Source organism: Gossypium hirsutum, chromosome A01 (genome assembly GCF_007990345.1).
Source record: "Gossypium hirsutum isolate 1008001.06 chromosome A01, Gossypium_hirsutum_v2.1, whole genome shotgun sequence".
Classification (NCBI taxonomy): domain Eukaryota; kingdom Viridiplantae; phylum Streptophyta; class Magnoliopsida; order Malvales; family Malvaceae; genus Gossypium; species Gossypium hirsutum.
Genome location: NC_053424.1, coordinates 60,261,098 through 60,283,305, shown reverse-complemented (window position 1 = coordinate 60,283,305; position 22,208 = coordinate 60,261,098). Strand labels below are relative to the sequence as shown.

Here is a 22,208-nt window from a genome sequence, read left to right as displayed (position 1 = left end):
TCTGCCTCCTTCTCCTCTACTGACAGTTTTGGGTCTACTTTCGGATGGCACCGCTCCTTCAGCTACAGCAGGGGCATTACTTTCTACATTATCCGCCACTTCTTTGTCGGGATCCATTTGCTATATGAAAATACATTTTAATATTGTCAGGAGTCGTCACACTATCATTATCTATATATATGTATGGCATGTATAGCTAGACTCAAATACGCTAGGTTAGCCCGAGAATCGACTAAACCATAGCACTGATACCACCACATGTAACACCCCTTACCCCACCCGAGGTCGGGATAGAATATGAGGCATTACCGAACACATACACAGTCATTCATGCAAAATGTCGGGTTATAAATTTTTTTTCTTTAAAACAAATTCATTCATACATACACAAATTGCCCCTAAGATGGGCCTACGAGGCCCAAACAGTCATCGAAAAAAGACCGGGACTAAATCGAGAACTTTTAGAAAAGGTTATGAAATTTCCTTAATACAAAACCACAAGCACATGTCAGATAGGGGACACACCCATGTACTCCAGCCGTGTAACTCTCTGACTATGACGTCAGCATCAATCTAGGGTCATACGACCGTATCACATGCCCGTGTGGCCAGACCGTATGGTCAGTTAAAATTAAATAAAATTTTCATTAAAAGGTGCAGACTTCACACAACCAGAGTACACGCCCATGTGGGTAGGCCGTGTCCATCACACAGCCAAGACACATGACCGTGTCTTAGCCCGTGTGTTTACAACTGAGCATATTGACTTGCAAAATTAGGGTGCAGGGGACACACGACCATTTGACAAGCCCGTGGGGCAGACCGTGTGTCTGCCCATGTGGACCATTTAAAGGCTATTTTCCAAGTCAATAGTCACCCTCAATCATTCATACATTCAAACATATTTCTTAGCATACAACATGACATATCTAGATACTCAAATATTCGACACCATAGCACTCTCACATCTTCATAATTTCATCCTATTCAACATTCATTTTGTTACACCATTTAGAAGCATTCCACACCAATTTCATGCATTATCAAACTTGTTACCATAACTTTAAATTATGCACTCATGTCTATAGTCATTTTAAGCCATTATGTTATCCCTTATCTTTTAGCATCTAGTCCATACTTTATCATACATTCACCAAGCAATAACATATACATCATCAAGGCACTAACATATGCATGCATGGGTAATTAGATTACAACCCAATAATAAAATATAAGCCATATCACATGGCCATTACAAAATGAATCATCATCATCATAGGCTTTCACAATTTGGCCAAATAGCATGACACATATCACAAAATAACCAAGTTCCCTATACATGCCATACTCAAAATAATAATTTCACTATACCCAATAATCTTTTGATAGTGTGATCAAATACTCTGACAGCTTCCGATCCTCGAGCTAGCTTGGTAGAACTACAAAGGATGGAAAAGAAAAGGGTGTAAGAATTAAAGCTTAGTAAGTCCACATGCAAATAATATGCAATGGTAGTAAGAAATCAACATGCAAAGACATAGTAACATATAAATAAAGATTATTCATCATTCAAACCTTTTTGGTTTACTTATCATATGTACCTATATAATTGCTCATTACAAATCATTCTTTACCAACACATTATTCATAGGTTTAGCGTACATATCAGTACTCAGCATAGTATATCGTATAACCATACCTCTTTAACATGCCCTTATCAGGACTTTTATCACATTCCTTACATTATCCGTTGAACACTCGAAATACTATTGGATACGCAAAAAACTTGCACATAAGTGCCACATATACATACGTAGCCAAAGCTACCTCATATCATGTAACGCTCACAATGAAGCTACTCACGGGCTTGCTCGTATAAGCTATCGATCACAGTGTAACTACACAGGCTACTCACAAAAGCTGTCAGGTATCCGACCACTCAAGGATTACCTAACCACCAGTAAGACACACAAAACCATTGCTCGGAACTCAATCACATGTATCGCATCCATAATGAACTCGGACCACTCAACGAGCTCGGATGCCACATATATCACGAACTCAAACCACTCAATGAGTTCTGACTTCTTAATTCCTAGTGATATGTCACTTGTATCCTAGACTATTCCTAAGGTTCAAATGGTATTTCCTCACTTGCAAAAAGCATACTTTATCATACTTGCTCGTGATGTTGTAGGTAACGGTCAATTATCATTTATGCTTTCATAACAACCAATAAGTTATATAATAATAATAAAACATTTATCACAATTTATCAAAACATTAAAAACATGCTACAACACCACATTATTTGCATATGCACTTACCCCGGTACAAAAATGATGATAATCGAGCCTAATCATTGTATACTTTATTCTTCCCTCGATTAACACCCGATTCACATTTTTCTTGATCTATAATGTCAAATTTAACTTGTTTATTAATCACATTAGTCAAATGAATCCATAATTCATGCCTTGGTAAACTTACCTTTTTACCCCAACCTTTTCACTTATTTACGATTTAGTCCCTAGGCTCGTAAAATGAAATGCATGCATTTTTTTGTTACCCAAGCCTAATAAATTTTTTTGTTATACTGATAACAACCCACATTTTCATAAAAATTATGTTTTTATCACTTATTTTACATCTTTTACAAAATGGTCCCTTTAAGGTGTTTTCATGCAAAATCACCTAGTAAAAGATGTTGAACACATATCAAACTATCATATTCTTCCATTAAACATCAAAACACAAACTTCTCATGAATGGGTCAAAATTCCAACATGAACCTTAGCTTAAAATATCGTTAGAAACGGGTACATCATGTTACGAGGATTACAAAAATGTAAAGAACATTAAAAACGGGGCTAGAACGGACTTACTTCCAAGCTTGAAAAGTTTGAAAACCCTAGCTATGGTTCTCCACAAATTTTGGTAGCTAAGGAGGAAGGCGAACAACATTTTGACTTGATTTTACCCTTTTTATTTCATTTAATTACCAAATGACCAAAATGCCCTTAAGGTTTTTCTTTCAAAATTTTCTTATGCATGTCCATTTTTGTCCAAAATTATAGAAATTGGTCAAATTTCCAATTCAAACCCTCTAATTCATAATCTAAAGTAATTTCATGCTTAAAGCTTCTAGAATGCAAGTTTTGCATTTTATTCAATTTTGTCCCTAAAATTCAATTAGACATTTTATGCATAGAATTTCTTCATGAAACTTTCACATAAGCATGCATTCATATTATGGACCTAACAGAAATTATAAAATAATTATTTCTATCTCAGATTTGTGGTCCCAAAACCACTATTCTAACTAGGCCCTAATTTGGATGTCACGGACAAATTCCTCTCATATCTTATAGGTACCAAAGTTACAGTATTTACTAACCATGCAGCCATTAAATACTTGTTCACGAAGAAATATGCGGCCAATTATCTTGCATGTGGATTAATTCCTCGAGAAATGACATACCAATAAAGGAAAAAATTCCTTCCTGATAATCAGTATTATTTTTGGGAGGATCTATTTTTGTTTAAACAGTGTGCAGATAATATAATTCAAAAGTGTGTAGCTGAAAGTGAGAGCTGAGATCTTGTATCATTTCCATTCATGTGGGGGACACTTTGGTGGTTCACATACTGCATCAAAGATTTTAAAAGCAGGTTTTGTACAACCCATTTTTAGTGAAATCGAAACAGTGGTTTTAGGACCACAAATCCGACCTGAAAATAAAGTTTATTTTTATTTTATTATAGGGTCCATATTTTGATAAACATGTCGTGTGAAAATTTTATTGATTAAGTGCTTAATTACGAGAAGGACTAAATAGGATAAAATGCGAAAGTTGAATTCTAGTAGCTATAAGGATTAAACGGATGAGGTCTTGCATTTGTTACGGACGGATGGGTACCCTTGAATAAGAAACTGATGGATTATTGAATCGTACACCTCGATTGTACTACTTGAGCATCCATCGGAATTTCAACGATTCAACGAACATAAAACTCTTGACATGGTATGAGAATTTTGAGATGAAATGATGATGACTTGAAAGAATATTCTGTGATGAACTTATCTATGTTTACTTGATTCATATGGAGATTTTGGTGATTAACATATTTGATTGAATGCATGTTGTCGAAACCACCCTTTTTATTTAAAATTTAGTTTTTAATGAAAAACGGGGGAGCCGACTTTTGAAAAACAGAAATATGGAGTCGCCACCGATCCTTTTGTTTTGGTGTGATCGGGTCACCTAAGAATTTAGTTATTTAATAAAACATTTTTGGTTTACTAAAACGACTCTGGTTTATGAAAATATGAGAAAACGGGCTCGGGAGTCAGTTACATATGAGGAAGGATTAGTACCTTCATTACGCCCAAAATTGGTACCAAATCGATTAAATACTGTCCTTATGTCGAAAATTAAAAATGTTTTTGAAATGTGGTTCTTGTTAACAACATTTGAATAACTCGAGTTGGTTGCCAAAAATCTTCTTGTTTCGACATCCGGAAGTTTATAATTTGGAATTAACAAAAGGATGCCCAACTATTTGGTCCAACGAAAAATCGAAACCTAGCACAGTAGGGCATGATTCCTCGAATTTTCGAACATCGAACATTGCCTCACCTTAGAAAATACGAGTGAAATTCCGAAGAGATATTCGATTATTTTGAACAAACAGGAAATTGCAACCCAGCACGATAGGGTACTATTCCCTGAATTGCCAAACATCAAATATCACCTTCATTTTAAAGGGTTTTTAGAAAACGTGAGTGAAATTTTGAAGGAATCTTCGATTGTTTTGAAAAAACGAGAAATCACAACCTAACGTGTTAGGGCACGATTCCGAATTATCAAACACCGAGTATTGTCTTCTTTTTGGAAGGTTTTTAATAAACACGAGTGAAAACCTAAAGGAATATTCAATTGTTTTGAACAAACGAGAAATCACAACCCAGCTCAATAGGGCATGGTTCTCGAATTATCAAACACCGAGTATTGCCTTCAGTTCAAAGGATTTTTAGAAGACATGAGTGAAATTTTGAAGGGATATTTGATTATTTTAAGCAAACGAGAAATTGCAACCCAGCACGTTAGGGCACGATTCCGTGAATTACCAAATATCGCATATCGCCTTCGTTTAAAGGATTTTTAATAATTGTGAAACTAGCTTAAAACGCATTAATTCGATTTGAAATAAGACGAAATTAATCATAAAATTTAGATTTTGTAAAATCACATTTCATAAACCAAGTGGAAAATGATGATATGGGGTAATAGGCACATACGATATACAATCAATTAACAAACTAATAATTAAATATAGCTAACCTAAAAAATGCAACTCGATTACAATGATGCATGGAGAATAATTGATATAATAATACAATGACGAAAATGATAACAATCACACAAGCAAAACAATACATACAATAATATGCCATGATAATGTACATAGCATGATATAGAATAACCAATGCAAGATATAAAAACAACATAGCAATTAGAAGCCAATGTGCTATGAAACGGTTTTAAAATAATAACGAATAAATGGACCTATATATAGGTTGACAAATTTGCATGAAAGCTAGGGATAGCTATATGATTTTTGGAATAGATATTATAGAATAAAAATTTGAATCAAATTGCGTGTAAAATGTTTTAGACACAAATGCATTTAAAAATTGACAATGTACATAATAATTTAAATAATGTATATAATATGAAAGAATAATAAAGATATATGACAGGATATAATGCACTAAATAGATTTACAAAACATATATACATAAATAACTTTTAAAAATAATTATTTGTAAAGACATAGAAATACCTACAAGCTTAAATTAATTTTATAACAAATTGTATAATGGACTTAAGAACATGCTTATATATATACAAAGAAGACTATATGTATGAAACACATGGATTTAATAATATATATAGATCAAATGTAGGTATCAATAAATATACATATATAAATAATGATTACTTAGAAGATATATTACGTAGGACTATATAATGAAATACAAGAAAAATTTTGAGAAATGATATGTATAAAATAATATAAGGTTGATAATATATATACGAAATAAGTTAACTTTAATATATAAAAAATATCCTCATATGTACAAAGTATGTTTTTTTTAAGGAGTATCTAGTTAAAAATGACCATATACATATAAAAAAGAAAAATAATAATTTAAATGACATATACACCATATATATAAAAGGATCGAATATGAGGATAAAATATAAATATGTATATAAAAATATATGAAAATTTTTTAAATGAATGATAAAACGATTTTAAGAATACATCAAGTTTTAAAATGAGAAAATATGTAACAACACAAAACAAGTAGTATGTATCTAAAATAAATAATATATGAAAACCTTAGATTAATAATAAAATAATTTAAAAGCAAAGGATACGACAAATTTTAAATTAATATGGAAAAATGGCTAGAACTTAAATATGTACATAAAAACATAAAATATATAATACACAAAATAATTTAAAATCAGTTTATATGATTTTAAAATAAGTAACAAACATGAAAGTTTGAGATAAACCAAAAAGATGAAATAGCTAAAACAAACAGTATACAAGTTAGTAATGTAAAAAATAAATTTAAAATAAATATCAAAAAGAAGAAGATTAAAGTAAGCATATACGAAATAATACGCATGACAAAATAACAAATCAATATATAATAAAACAACATATACATGAAATAGTTTTAAATAACAAAGAAATAATAAAACATATTTTCCAAAGAATAAACTATATATGTAATAAATTTGAAAGGAAATACAAATAGATAGATTTAAAAGAAATTATATATGTAAAATAACATGGAACTAATAATGTGTATAAAGTAAAACTAAATTTGTCATAAATAATATATGTATTAATATAAGATTAATTTAAATTAAATATTATACAAAATTTTAAAAACAATATGATATACAAGGTAATTTTAAAATAATAGTTTTATAATTAAATAATAATAATAAATTATTAAAGTAATTTAAAATGTATATTAAAAAATAAAAGTGAATGCTAAACGAATAAAAAAAATAATGAACTATACCAATTAAAATAAAAAAACTTAATTGAAATAAAAGCAAATTAAAATAGATAATTAACAAATAGAATAAACCGTTGAAAGGACCAAAGCGCAAGGCGCTCAAATGGCCAAGGATTAAAAATGCAAATAGTCCCAATTCCAAAACGAAACGCTTAAGCATGGACTAAATTGGAGTGGCGTGCAAAGTTCAGGGCAAAGATGAAAGAAATGGAATAGGATTAAATTAAAAGTGGCGCAAATGGGAGGGACTGTCAGCATAAATTACCCCTTTAAGATAGAAATGCGCAATTCCAGCCTAATGAGCAGGTCAACACGCTGATTCCACCCTCTTAATTGCACCACTTTAAATTTAATAGCTTTTATTATACATTTATATTTTAAAAGCTTACAAAAACCATTTTTCTGAGCAAAAACCCCCCAAATTCCTAACCCTCAACTAGGTTTCAGTCCATAAACTTGCAGCAGCCGAACCACCACCAGATCTGGTGGCCGAAAGTGCAGATGACGGCCTGAACCTACCAACGATGGAGAACTTTCAGCCTTGAGATCTATTTCCAACTTCGATTGCAACAAAGTGAGAAGAACCTTTGGCATATCTGCAAGATAAGGCTCTCCTCTCTTTTTCTTTAAACAAAATTGATTTCTTTGTATTTGATTCACCCTCCCTTTTATTCGTTTTTCATGAAATAGATAAATCAAAGAAAATAGAAACTAAATTGAAAGAAAGAACGAGAATCAAATCACTTTGTGGAGACTTTTTTTTAAGCTTTTCTGTATTGATTTTTTTGTTGTGTGTGTCTGTGTTCGTAGTTTTTTACAAAAGGAAAGGTTCTTGGCTTTATAGCCGAACCAAAGAAAATGACAAAGAAAAATACAATTCCTTTTCTTTTTTTCTCATTGCTCTGCTTGTTTTTTGCTATTGTTGTTGTGGTCATCCTTTGCTTGTCTTCATTTACAGGTATGGAGGCAACGTGGTAGGGGTAGCTGGCGCGTACGGAGTCTGCTGGTGGTGTCGACGTGGAGGCGCGAGCCATGGTAGTGCTGGAGGCTACTGTGGCACTGAGCGAATGGGGCTAGGGTTAGGACCATTGTATTTGGGCCGTGTAATTGGATTTTGGAACTGGACCCGGACTATTGATTGGTTTTTATTTTTATGGGTTTTAGATTTATTTTGGTATTTTGGCTTTGACATGGGCCCAGGCAAATTGGCCCGTTTACACATGTGTTTAGGAAATTTTGCTAATGGATGGAAAACATGATATTGTATGCTTAAATTTAATAAACGGGATTGGTAAGTTTAGTTTTCATTATACGAACTTACTAAGCATGTAATGCTTACTCCATTTTATTTTCCTTGTTTTATAGTGCTCAGAAGCTCACGAAGGTTGGAGATCATTGGAGCATCTTCACACTATTAACTAGTTATTTTGGGGTATACATATAGTAGAATCATTATGGTATAATGGCATGTATAGGACAGCTTGTCCATTAGTGGCTTGAAAATGATGTTTGCAATCTAGCAATTGGAATGACTAGTAATGGTTGTTTTGATATACTTGTATGTCATTCTATGGTAGCTAAATATATGTTAAGTGGTTGTTCAAATTTTGCCAAGGTAAGATTATAAACATATATGCATGTAATGATATGCCTTGTTGAATGATGGAATTTGCTTAATTTGAATGCTTGAATTGGTTGGTATTTGGATATGCGTTTTAGTGTAGGAAAATGGTAAACTTGGGTGACAAATGCGGCTAGGAAATGACTTTATTTTGTCCACACGGGCGTGTGTCTAGACCGTGTGTGACACATGGCCTGGTAACATAGGCGTGTAGTTAGGCCCTGTGTCCCCTACACCTTAATTTTAAGAAACAGAATGCTCAGAATTGAGCATAGAGGCAGAGATACGGTCGTGTGTCTCAGCTGTGTGTGCTCCACAGCCTAGAACATGGGTGTGTGTCTTGGCTGTGTGAAACCTGCACCTAATTTTGAATTAAGTTAATTAACAACACGGCCTAGCATATGGGCGTGTGGCATGACCATGTGCACAAGTCAGTGAGTTACACGGGGTTGAACACGGCCTATAGCAGGGCATGTCCTAGGGTCAGACGGGCGTGTCCCTTGGACCACACGGGCGTGTGAGCCCTGCACCTTGGAAAACTTTTGTAATTTCACAAAAAATTCTTAGAACACCCGATTAAGTCCCGACTCGATTCTAATGCTCGTATTGGGCCTCAAAGGTCCAATTAAGGGGCATTTTGAATTATCTCAATTAATGAATAGTAATTTACATAAATTATTTGTAAAATTTTTTGAAAGTTTCGATAATACTTTGAAACCTTGTTTCAACGACGGATACGGGTTAGAGGTGTTACAAGTTTCTTTTGGCCTACACTATTTAAAGACACTTATGCTTATGTGAAGAACTGTGATAAATGCCAAAGGACCAAAAATATATCAAGGAGGAATAAGATGCCCTTGACAAGCATTTTGGAGATAGATTTATTTGACGTATGCAGAATTGAATTCTTAGGCCCATTTCCTTCTTCGTATGGGAACAAAAACATCTTAGTTGCTGTGGTCTGTGTATAACACCCCAAACCCGGCCTGGACATTATGGTCGAATCTAGCGATGTCACATTGAAGTGTTTTTCATAAAACGTGAAATCGTTTGAAATGCCCAATGTTTATTTAGCCTCTCTATGTGAACTAGAAAATGATTTTAAAATTTGCGTCACTATAAAAAAATATTCACTTTAAAACTTATTAATTCAAAATTCTTGTTTATCGTGGAAGCTTTTGAAACGGTTCTGCGATTTCGTGGTACTTTGGTAAATCATGCATATCTTTTGAAAACCTGTATCCTACACTAGAAAATATAAATAAAAAAATAAACCCAAAAAAATAAAAAAATTATAGAAGCCTTATTACATAATGAAACCCAAAATAAAATCTTAATTATAATATTAAAAGACACTTCCTTTGTTACCTCTGAGTCCTTTGTTGCCTCGATCCGTCTAAGCCTAGGGATTTCCTACACAGTTAACAGATGGGTGAGTTTACAAAAACTCAGTATGTGAAATCCCATAAAAGCATACAATCAGAGTAAACACAATTAGGGCCTAAGCCATCAGTTTCAATTAGGGGCCTTAGCCCCTCTTTCAGTAGCAGTAATAGTCTGGGCCCGAGCCCATTATAGTATCAGTGGCAATCTAGGCCTTAACCCATTTCAGTATAGTATGCAAACACAGAATCCTACCCAATCCATCCGCTACACACCATCTCCATACCAGCCCTACACACCATGTGGGGATAAAATCGACCCACCCAACCCTACACACCAAGCCGTACCGGTTACGACACTAAAAGAGTATTTGTAGCAGAGCTACCAGTAATAGGCTTATAGCCTTTCAGTACACTTCCTTCAAAATCATATAGCCCAACCGATGCAATGCAACATGATATAAATGTACATACAGTAAAAATGGCATGCTTAAACAGTAATACATCATACGGGGGTAAAACAATCATCTTACCAAAAATAAGGGTCCAGGTATACTTACCGGCCCAACAATAGGTGCACAGTCGTCTTGGGCGACCCGTGCAACCTTAACCGTCAATTGATGGTAATAGTCCCACGGCCTATATTGCAGGCCCATGTGGGCCCACACACTCGTATGGCCCATATAGCCCAAATTGGCCTTAGCCGTGTGGTTTACACAACCTAGCCCAATAGTAACCACACTTTTATGTGATTGACTCTGTGTGAGGCCCATAGGCCTATTTGGCCTATATGGCCCAGTTTAGCCCAAAATGGCCCAGTATTGTTTTGGACCATGAAGACGCTAATGGCCATCTCGTCGACCACACGGCCATGTTTTGTCACACGGCCTACCACACGGGTGCCTACACGCCCTCGTGGTGTCGTCAACCCACTTTTTCGGCTTTTCAGCCTTTGTAGTTTCACATTCAATGGCAGTGTTATACACACCTGTTATGGGGTTATAACTGAAACGCTTCCAAGATCAGCACTCCTATAATTAACAATAATCCCTTATTAGCCTAAAACCATCGTTAATCCATACCACAATATCGAAAAGGATTCGTTCGATCCACTATCACTTACCAAACCAACAATCGCAAATCCTTACTGACTTAACACCTACGTACCACGCCAAAAACTTTGACCTTCATAAGAAACATTCGATTGATTCATTGGTATTTAAAGTCTAATAAAAACATATCTCATTTAAAGCGCTTACCCCAAAAGTGAATAGACCTCTTGTAATGAGAAGAATAATCGGCCTGAACTTCCACAATAGAATCCACACTTCTAGCAAGATTAGACAGATCATAAGATGTTTAGACGAAAAGTATACATTCGGGCCCAAAGAGAAAGAGAAGGGGAAAGCAGCCGAAACTTGGCAGTAGAGCTAACAGAGATTCGACTAGAAAAGTAATATGAAGCAATTGTACTTACCCTTACCAATAACTCAAATGACTTTCAGCAATAGTCAATCAAGGAGATTTGACCCAATCAAGAAGAACAGAAAGATTGAAGAGAGGGAAGAAAAAATGTATTCGATCAAAGAGGTAATCAATTGAGTCAGGGAAAAGAAGGAGAGATTCAATCAAGACTAAGGTTAAAAACCGAAAGGGTCAGGGAGAGAAAAGAGAGGAGGTTATTCAGCTAAAAAAGGTATTAAGGGAAAACAATTATCAAATAGGAGAAGAAAAGCAACCAAGATAGTCCCAAAATGAAAGTACCCGAAAGCACTAGCCAGAAACAACCGATACCAAAAGACTTCCTAGCACAAATCGGCTTCAAAAAATAAAGAGTGAGCAAAACCACAATTTGGCAAAATCCCGAAATAAAATGACCAATTACCAATACATAGTCGAATTTCACCCTAAAAGAACTCCCGAATTTCGTTCAGCCTTCCACACACTAAACACCTCCCCCAACATCCCTACACAATCGAAACACTAAGTGCCAGAGTTCAAACCCGGCAAGACTCTTCTCCAAATTTAAACTTGCTTGATTTTCTCCTTAATTTCCTCCTATCCATCTCTTCAAATTCAACTAACAATAACCCCATTCAAATCTATTCAAACTCTTGGTGTTTCGATCAAACACAACTTCCTCCCAAGGCCACCAGGAAAAATAATCTCCATTTTCACAAGCAAGGATTCGAACCTCAGACTACTAGCACACTCCACACGCCACTATCCACTAGACCAGCAGGCCAATTTTGTCATGTTTTTGCCAAAATAAACTTATAACCCTACTGGCCAAAGATAGGGGTTTGATCCTTAAAAAGCAAAATTTTGTGGAAACCAAGGCTTGAACCCATGACTTCCCAGACACTTCCCAAAACACACAACAACTAAGCCAAACATGCGTTTGTGTCACTTTTTTGTACAACTAAGTATTTATGTACAGTCTCCTAACTGCACCCACACTCAAGACCTAATACTTCTAGGCCCAAACTTCAGGGCGTTACATTGTGTATCCAAATGGGTTGAAGCTGAAGCATACCCTACTAATGATGCTAAGGTAGTCATACGATTCCTACATAATCATGTGTTTACACAAGTTGGGACACTAAGAGCTATTATTGGTGATGAAGGTTCTCACTTTGTGAAAAAATGTGTAACACCCCAAACCCGGCCTGGACGTTATGGCCGAATCTTACAGTGTCATATTGAAGTATTTTTCGAAACCATAATTTCATTGGAAAGCCCATTATATATTAAAACCTTATTATATCATTAACAAAAATTTATAAATTATATTAGATTGTTATTACACTTTAAAACTATGTTTGTTGCAGAAGCTTTAAAATTATATTAAGAAGACGTGGTGTTTCTGAAAAACAGTTATCTTTTAAAAACACGTCTTCTTCTTACAACTAGAAATTTATATCAAAGCAAGTAAAAATCCCAAATTAAAAGTTAAAACCTTATAGAGGCCTTATTACATAAATAAATACCCAATTCAAAATTTAATAGTAAATAAAAAGTCAAATATAAAGCAGGAGCAGTAGTGTGGCCACCTCTGAATCCCTTGCAGCACCAATCCGTCTAAGGCTGAGGATTTCTTGCACAGTTAACATATGGGTGAGTTTACGAAAACTCAGTGTGTAATCCCATATAAGCAAACAACCAAAGTAAACACAATTTAGGCCTAAGCCCTTTCAGTTTCAGTTAGGGCCTTAGCCCATTTGAGAATAAAAAATAGTGTGGGCCTGAGCCCATTTTAGTAACATATTAGTGGGGCCTAAGCCCATTATAGAATTAGTACAGTATGCAATTAGAAAATCCTACCCAATCCATCTGCTACACACCATCTCCGTACCAGCCCTACACACCATGTGGGGATAAAATCGACCCACCGATCCCTACACACCAAGTTGTACCGGTTGCGGCACTAAAACAGTATTTGTAGTAGAGCTGTCAGTAATAGGCTTAAAGCCATCAGTAGGTCCGCAGTCGTCTTGGGCGACTCGTACAACCTTAGGTCCATAGTCGTCTTGGGCGACCCTTGCGACCATATCAGTACAGTATACTTTCTTCAAAATAACAATCCCAACCCCATGCAACATGTCATGCATCGTATTATAATATCTTACATGGATGCAACATACATATAACATGGCATGCTCAAATACAGTCATACACATTGTAGGGCAAATCAGTCATATTACCTTACAAGGGTATTACAGTCATTTTACCATACAAGGGTATTACAGTCATTTTACCCTATGGGGGTATTTCAGTCATTTTACCTTATGGGGGCATTTTGGTCATTTTACCCTATGGAGATATTTCAGTCATTTTACCCTTTGGGGGTATTTCAGTTATTTTACCCTATAGGGGGATTTCAGTCATTTTACCCTATGGGGGTATTTCGGTCATTTTACCCTATGAGGGTATTTGGGCCCAACATGGCCCAAAACGGCCTAAGCCTATGAGATCGGTCATGGCGGTCCCTATGATCAAACGCCCACGTTCCATGCGTTCGGATAACCACACGAGCGAGTGCACGCTCGTGTAGTGTCGACGGTCACCTAATCCGGCTTTTGCCGATTTACGATAATGGCAGTGTGATTACACACCTGTTTACGAAACTACACGCAACCCACGAACACCAAAACCTACATTCGAACAAAGTACTCCATTAATCAACCATAATAGAGTTAACGAATCTTTTCAATACTTATCCAAATAGGGTGGATTATCACTTGCCTTAATCATCGATTTAGGCTTGCACCCTTCAATCGTTGCAGGAAACTAACTCTAGGCCCTTAGAGATCACCTGCATTTCACCCAAACCTATCAGCCTTAATCATATTACTTACACACATGAATTGAACCAAGCATAAATAACTTACCAGAAACGTAAAACCGCTTATATACCAAAGGGAAGCAATCAGTCTATCTCTACGACAATCACCCTATGCGAGAGAGGCAAGGGCTAGCACAACACACCTCTAACAATTGTCGACAGTAAAAGAAAGTGTTAGATGAGGACTATAAATACGATAGAAAGGAAAAGAATGGGAAAACCAAATAGCAATAATTACCACAGAGATTGACGGAAAAGAAGAAGAATTTAGCACAGAGAGGGTAGACGAAAGAGTGATATTCAGCTAAGCCACCACCAGAGAAAGAGAAGCACTAGAGCAAAGAAATGGTTAAAAGGGGAAGAGGAAGAAGAAGAGAATCAGCCCACAAAAATTGAATGTCTTGAGGGAGAAAGGAAGGTATTGGGCTAAACAAAAGGGAGAGCACTGTAGGTTGAAGAGTAGAGGAGAACAAAATCGTAAAGTGAAGAAAAAGATTCCCGAAAGGTCCAAGCTATAATCGACCTTAAACAAAAAAGTGAAAAGAAACCAAAAGAAACTATGAAAAATGATATGGAGAGAAAAGATACTAAGCCAAAGCCAAATTCTTCCAAAATCGAAATCATTAGGTGCCTATAATCCTAATTTGGCACCAACACCTCCTCCACTTCAAACCCCTTGATTTCCTCCTAAAATCTCTCCTCATATCTCTCCTCAACTCCCTCTTACTATCCATCCATGACCAATTCCAGCTCCACTTCCCTCAGTAGTGTTTCGGTCAAACACAACTTCCTCCAATGGCCATCAGTAAAAATAATCTCTATTTGCACAAGTAGGGATTCGAACCTCAGACCACAAGCACACTCCACACGCCACTATCCAATAGACTAGTAGGCCTATTCTGTCATGTTTTTACCAAAATAAACTTATAACCCTACTGGCCAAAGATAGGGGTTTTGTTTTTAAAAAATAAAATTTTTGTGGAAGCCAAAGCATATATTTATGACTTCCCAGACAATTCCAGAGCACACAACCACTAAGCCAGACATAGATTTATGTCACTTTCTTGCACAACTAAATATTTATTTGCAATCTCCTAAATGCACCCACTGAAGACTTAAAATTCTAAGCCCAAAATCGGGGCATTACAAAATGGCTTAAGTGGTTGCTTGACAAATATGATGTGAAGCACAAGATTGCTACTGCCTATCACCCCCAGTCTAATGGGAAAGTTGAAAGAGTGAACTATCAAATCAAAGGTATCCTTGAAAGGGTAGTACGCCGTAGTAGAAAAGATTGGTCTCGAAGGCTCGATGATGCATTATGGGCTTATCGAACAACATTTAAGACAACGTTAGGAATGACTTATTATTGGTTAGTCTTTGGAAAGGCATGTCATTTGTCATTAGAGTTGGAGAATAGAGCTCATTGGGCTTTGAAGTAGTTGAACTTTGATCTTAAGCAAGCAGATGAGAGAAGGATGTTACAACTAGATGAGTTGGAAGAGCTGAGGTTGTTTTTCTATGAGAATGCCAAAATGTGTAAAGAAAGATCAAAGAGATGGCATGATAGTCATATACAACCTCGCGAGTTTAAAAAAGGTCAAAAGGTTTTGTTGTCTAATTTAAGGTTGAAGTTATTTCCTGGGAAGCTTAAATCCCAATGGAAAGGACCCTAGACAACTAGACAATCTACCGAGTTTATCCTTATAGAGCTACTGGATTATACGACAATTATGGAGGTATGTTTAAAGTTAATGGTCAACGTATCAAACACTACTGGGATAGTGAAGTTGAGTGAGTTGAATCCTCATTCAAATTTATAGACCCTTGATTTTTCATGAACTCATTTTGTAAATAAATAAATAATTAGAACTTATTTTCTTAACTTATTGCATTTAATTAATTCTGTCTAAAGAGATTGGAACTTAAACGGGACCACTGTGACCTTTCCAACCTTTCCTGGGAATTAATTTAATGTAATTTGTTAAGAATAAATTTTCTAATTAAGATTAAAATTTTTAATTTTCATTTGTTTTGTTTAAATTTTAAATTTTTATGTTAATAAAAGGGGTCAAATTTGGCCCAAGTATGAATAAGTTTTTTTCTTGAGTAAGTTTGTAAGTACAGTCTGAGTTTGAGGCCCAATATAGCAAAAATGAGGGAAAAATCCATACTTTACCACCACTCTCATTACTTGCCGCTCGAGCAACCCTAATGTAGCTAAATTTTCGCTACTTTTGCCTTAATTCTTCCCTAAATAAACTCCTCTTCATTCTACTATTTTTCATATCGCTCAAACTAATTTGTTAACCCTAAAGATCCCTAAATCTCCATCTTGGCTGCTAGCCTCAAACCCCGAAAGAAACCCCAACTCTCTTCCTTTTTTGTCAAAATCACCTATTGTCGCCACAAGAAGATTGCCAAAGCACCAATGTTCCTATCGCACATCACTGTTGTCGCTGTCGTACACCGCTGTTGTTGTTGCACGCTATTGTTGCTGCCACACCATCCTTGCCATCACAAGATTTTTGTCGTAGTAAGTCCTTACCCACCTTGCTGATTTCTCTTTTCCCCCTTGTGCAGAAACTTTGCCAAATTCTCAAGAAAAAATACCATGTCTTGCAAAAGAATTAGATCTTCAAAGACTACTCCTAAAAATCTGATTTTGATCGATGAAGAAGTGAAAGACAGATTTGATTCAATCTTCAAGCATCAACCTATGATGCCGAGAAAATGCTTAAACTTGAAGAGTCATGATTTGATGGTTGTTCCTATACCAATTAGAAAGAAAATCAATGCTCTCAACTGGGAACGATTTTGTGATACTCATTCACTTCTCGATGATGAACTAGTTCGAGAATTCTATGCTACTTTGACTATGCAAGATGCTACCGAGGTCATCGTTCGAAAGAAAAAGGTACCTCTTACTTCTAAGTCCATTAATGATTTGTTTAACTTACCTGATGTTGAAGAAGATGAGTACTACCCTATGATGAGCAATATCAATTGGGATTTTCTTCATCAAGTGCTTAATGTTGTGACAAATCAGAGATCCTAATGGATTATAAGAAAGTATGGAAGCCATTCTTGTCGAAGGGAATATCTAAAACCAGTAGTAAAGTATGGTTTTATTTCATTCGCTATAGTTTTATGCCTATCCTACATGGTTGCACCATCTCGATGGAATGGATGCTATTGTTATAATGAAATCTTGATAAAAATGTCCATTAATGTTAGGAAAATTATTCTCAAGGAGATTCATGATTGTGCTGAAAAGAAGATAGGAAGTGTTTATTTTTCATCATTAATCACTTCACTTTGCTTAAAGGCCCATGTTAATACACAAGCAAATCTAAAAGGGAAATATGTTCAAGGGTGCATTACAAATCATGATCTTGAAAGGTTAGTAGAGAAGGTGCCTGAGCTGAATCAAGGCGAGCAAGAAGAGCCAACTGAGCCAGATACCGAGGAGTCAACAAATGAAACTAAAATTGAAGCTAATTCAATTACAGAGACTGAAGAAGAAGAATCTGATAAGGAACCGAACAACCCTAAACCAGTTGAAGGATATGCAACCCTTGAACTAGAGGTTGAGCCTGAAAAAAGAAACAGTCAAGCTAAGTGTTGAACTTGAATCTACAACTCGAGTGCTGACTTCTACAAGTGCTTCAAAGAAGTTAGAGTTGTCAAGTATGATGGATATGTGCAAGTTCATGCATAATTAACAACAAACTTACTGGAAATATACAAAAATTATAGATGAATCAATTCGAAATACTTTTAAGAATATCTCTAATACTTTTGTTCCTAAGTTCCCAGATGCTATCTTTGAGACATGGACAGAAGATACTGACTATGCAAGCGGAGATGGAGCTGAAAAAACCAAGAGGAATGAGTCAAAAAATAAAATGGGGGATTCTTGTCTTGTTATTTATTTCATTATTTTTAGGTCTTTAGGAATTTAATTCTTTTGTAATTAGGATTTAATTTCTACAAAATAAAGCATAACAAGCATAAATAAACTTAACACTTCTTTAGAAAGAAAAAGACTAAGTAATGTGGTAATAGGAATAGACATGTCTAGGATTGGGTTATTAGGAAAGACTTGTATTTAAGCAGTCTTAATGACTCACCTCTCTTTCTTTACAACCCTACTTGTGTTCAGTTTTCATTCATTACTTTGTTCTTACAATGAGGACATTGCTTCTTTTAAAAGGGGATAAGGTAAATAAAGTGCTCAAATTTTTAAAATTTTCAAGTATGTTTCAATCATTTCCTTCATAAGTATGTTTTAATAAATGAATGTTAGAGACATTTTTTGTTAATGAGATAGTTTGTATGCAAGTATGAATGATGATTTTATCTGAGCGAAAGTATGTTATCATGAAGAATGGAATGCTTGTGTGATCTTAGCCTTAGTAATATTTGACATGAAAACTTAGTTTCTCTTGAGATTAGACATGCATGAAGGGTTATATCTTTAGAATTGACTTAGTAACTTTCTTAAGTTGAAATCCTAGGGGACATAAAAATCTAAAATGATATAAGCACTATTTCTTTGGATCGTTTGAGCCTTTTCAAGCCAACCCTATGATATTAGACCCTTGAAACTATAATATTGAGCTTAAAGGACTGTTTATTGCAATGAACCTACATTATAAGCCACATTACCATCTTTTTAAGTTATCCTAATTTTGTGCACCCATCTTAACTAAAGTTGTCTTGGTAATCAACATTTGAGGAAATTTTCAAAAACATGCATGTGCTCATGCTTAAAAAAGAAAAAAGAATGAGATGAAGGAAGAGCGAAGAAAAGTTTGCTTAGTCTCCAAAAAGAAAAATGTATGAGCTTGAGTTCAAAATATGTTTGAGGGTGATCCAAAGGTTCACTTAAAGAAAAATGTTGTATTTCGAGAAATCCAAGTTAAGATTTTGCATCCAAAATGTCTCATCTCCTAAAATCCCTACCTTTAACTGAGCCCCATTACAACCTTATAAAAAACCTATTGATTGGATGATTATGTCACCTACATTAATGGAGAGGAAGTACTGAGTTCAACATATGAAGATCATAAATACGCCTTATGATTGTTTGCTTGATTGATAAGAAATTATGTTCAATGAAGAATGTTATCTGTGGCTGTGACATACATATAAACTATGATTCATGTTGCCATATCTTGAAACATAGTATGAAACTCTAAAATTGTTTGCATATGAATTACTTGTTAATAAAGAAGATCTATGAACATGAAGTTATTAATGCATAATTATGGGACAAAGATTGATGCTGCTTACACAGTTAGCAATTTTGCCTTAGCAAGACCTTTTATTGTGCATAAACATTACTCGGGACAAGTAATGATTTAAGTTTGGGGGTGTGTAAATTGAAAAATATATAGAATTTTTCCTATGTAATTTATCACCTTTTTACTTAAATTCAGTGTTAAAACTAAGTATTTGTTTAATAAATTAATGAAATATGTGAAAATATGAAATTAGGACATATAAATTATTAAAAAGTGATTTTATGCTTTATTATATAGTTTTCATGCATAAAATGGCTTATTTTATATTTATTTGAACATATATATTTTTAAGACATAAAATGGGCCATGCATGATTAAATTAAATAATAAAATATAAGATTATGTTTTATAATTCATTTTAAAATATTTCATTAATAATTTGGGTTTTAATTAATTAATTATTTTATTATTTGGTCCTTTAATTTATTGATTTATTTTGGGCAGGTCTGATAGCTTTGTTGGATTACAAAAATCGTCCAAATTGAAGACCAAATCAACCCAATTTCGGCTACACATGACCAGTTTTTGGTTTAATTACACAAGGTCCTTGTAATGTTGAAGAAATTAGAAATTTGCCCAAAGATTTACGTTTGACCGAGTCTCAGTCCTGAGTTGTTATGGCATTTAAATTGCTTAAAATCAAGAAAAATTCAACTCAAAATCCACTAAGCATGGACCACTCATTGGAAAAGCTTGAAGAGACTAAACCTCTCTATTTTTAGTAAACTACTCTCCTCTCTTCACCTATCAATAAGACTTCATTTCACCATTCCTAATCATCCCTCATCCCTTATCATTATCTCTTTTCTCTCAATTCTCTTTAGCATTTTCCATTCCCCACACCTAGCATTATCTCTTCATAGAGATTTTAGCAATTAAGCCTTTTAAAGAGCCCTTGGTCGACCACCTTGGAGAGCCATCAGCAAAGGAGCAAAGAGAAGGAGTGAAGGAGCCTCTTCGGTTAGAGTCTTGGGTGACAGCCACTCTGATTTGGGTTTAATCTTTCTTTTCTTTAATTTAATCTAAAAATGTTTGCTATGTGTTCTTTGTTCTGCAATTTAGCCAGGTAAGTTCGTATGAACTATACTATGTATATTGTTGATTAAATTGAATGTTATTATATGAAATTTTATTGAAAATGAATTGATATATATATGTTATTATATGATTTAGCTTATAATGAAACGAGGAAAATCCAACGACGCACAAGGATTATCGAGTCCCATTTGAACCTTAGGAATATTTAGGATACAAATGACATGTCAGTAGGCGTTATCTTGTTTTGGGTGCTGGTCTGTACGTTCTACCGCTGGCTGAGTTTTTCGACATGTTTTGTGGTTACTCGTCATTTTGTGTGAGTAGCACCATGTAGTTATGTCTTGACTGCTAGTTTGTGTGAGCAGGCCCAGTGATGGCTCGAGAGGGAGCATTTATATGAGATATGAGATAATGATGGTTTCGGCCATCTATTGGAACTTAGTGTGTGAGATTCCTGAGTATTTGATAGTATTCAAAATGGTTCAACGAGTATATTGATGGTATGAAAGAATAAGAGAGCTATATGTATCATTACAGGTTTGTATGTGAATCATAAAAGCGTCGAAGCTATGAAATTTTTAAATTTTATGTTTAACCTTATGGATGAATATGTGTTAGGTTTGTGGATTAAATTGAGTTGTATTATGCCATGTTTAATCACGTAAATTATGATTATATGGTAAGTTGTATTTATTAACCATATGATCTTACTAAGCATTCATTGCTTACGTAGTTTTTTTTCTTTACTTTTCAGACTATCAAAAGTTCGATCAGGTTTGAAGCTAGTCGGAGTTATATCACATTATCCACTGGTTCTATCAATACTTTCGAATGTTTTGATTTTGGTTATAATGACATGTATAGGTATTCTAATTCATATTGGTCTAATATTGAAATGGTCATTTGACTTGGTTGATTTTTGGTATATTGATGGTATAATGGCAAAGTTTGGCATGTAAATGAGTAGCCTTATTATGGTTAATGTTTGGCTTGTTTGTTTGAATGATGAAAGATGAAATGGTAGTTGAATATGCATATGGTATAGGTGCTTTATGATATGTGGTATATGTGGTGATTTGGTACCTTGTTATGTATAAGTATTTAGTTAATTGATATTAGTTAAAGAATGACATTTTGGTACCAAATGGTTTGTGTTTTGGTAAGTAAGATTTATGGTATGTATGGATGCAAAACAAATTGGAAGTTAGTTGTTTATTTTGACCAAATGGAGTACTTGGCGATACATGTTTATAAATTATTATTTGAGATGCCTATGTGCATATGGGTTGAGTGTGGTTATACTATATGTATAAAGCTAGATTATGCATAATTTTGGTGCCTTTTGAGGGCTTAAGTATATGTGCAAAAGGATTATAAGTACATGTCGAAAAGGGTGAGAAAAAAA

At 34.7% G+C, this 22,208-nt stretch overlaps 1 long non-coding RNA gene across 1 annotated transcript; it reads left to right on the top strand.

Annotated features, from left to right (window-relative positions):
- Positions 1-7,502: 7,502 nt before the first annotated feature.
- LOC121227887 (uncharacterized) lies at positions 7,503-8,713 on the top strand. The gene is made up of 2 exons (XR_005925412.1): positions 7,503-8,186; positions 8,474-8,713. It is a non-coding gene; the product is annotated as an uncharacterized lncRNA (long non-coding RNA).
- Positions 8,714-22,208: the final 13,495 nt, after the last annotated feature.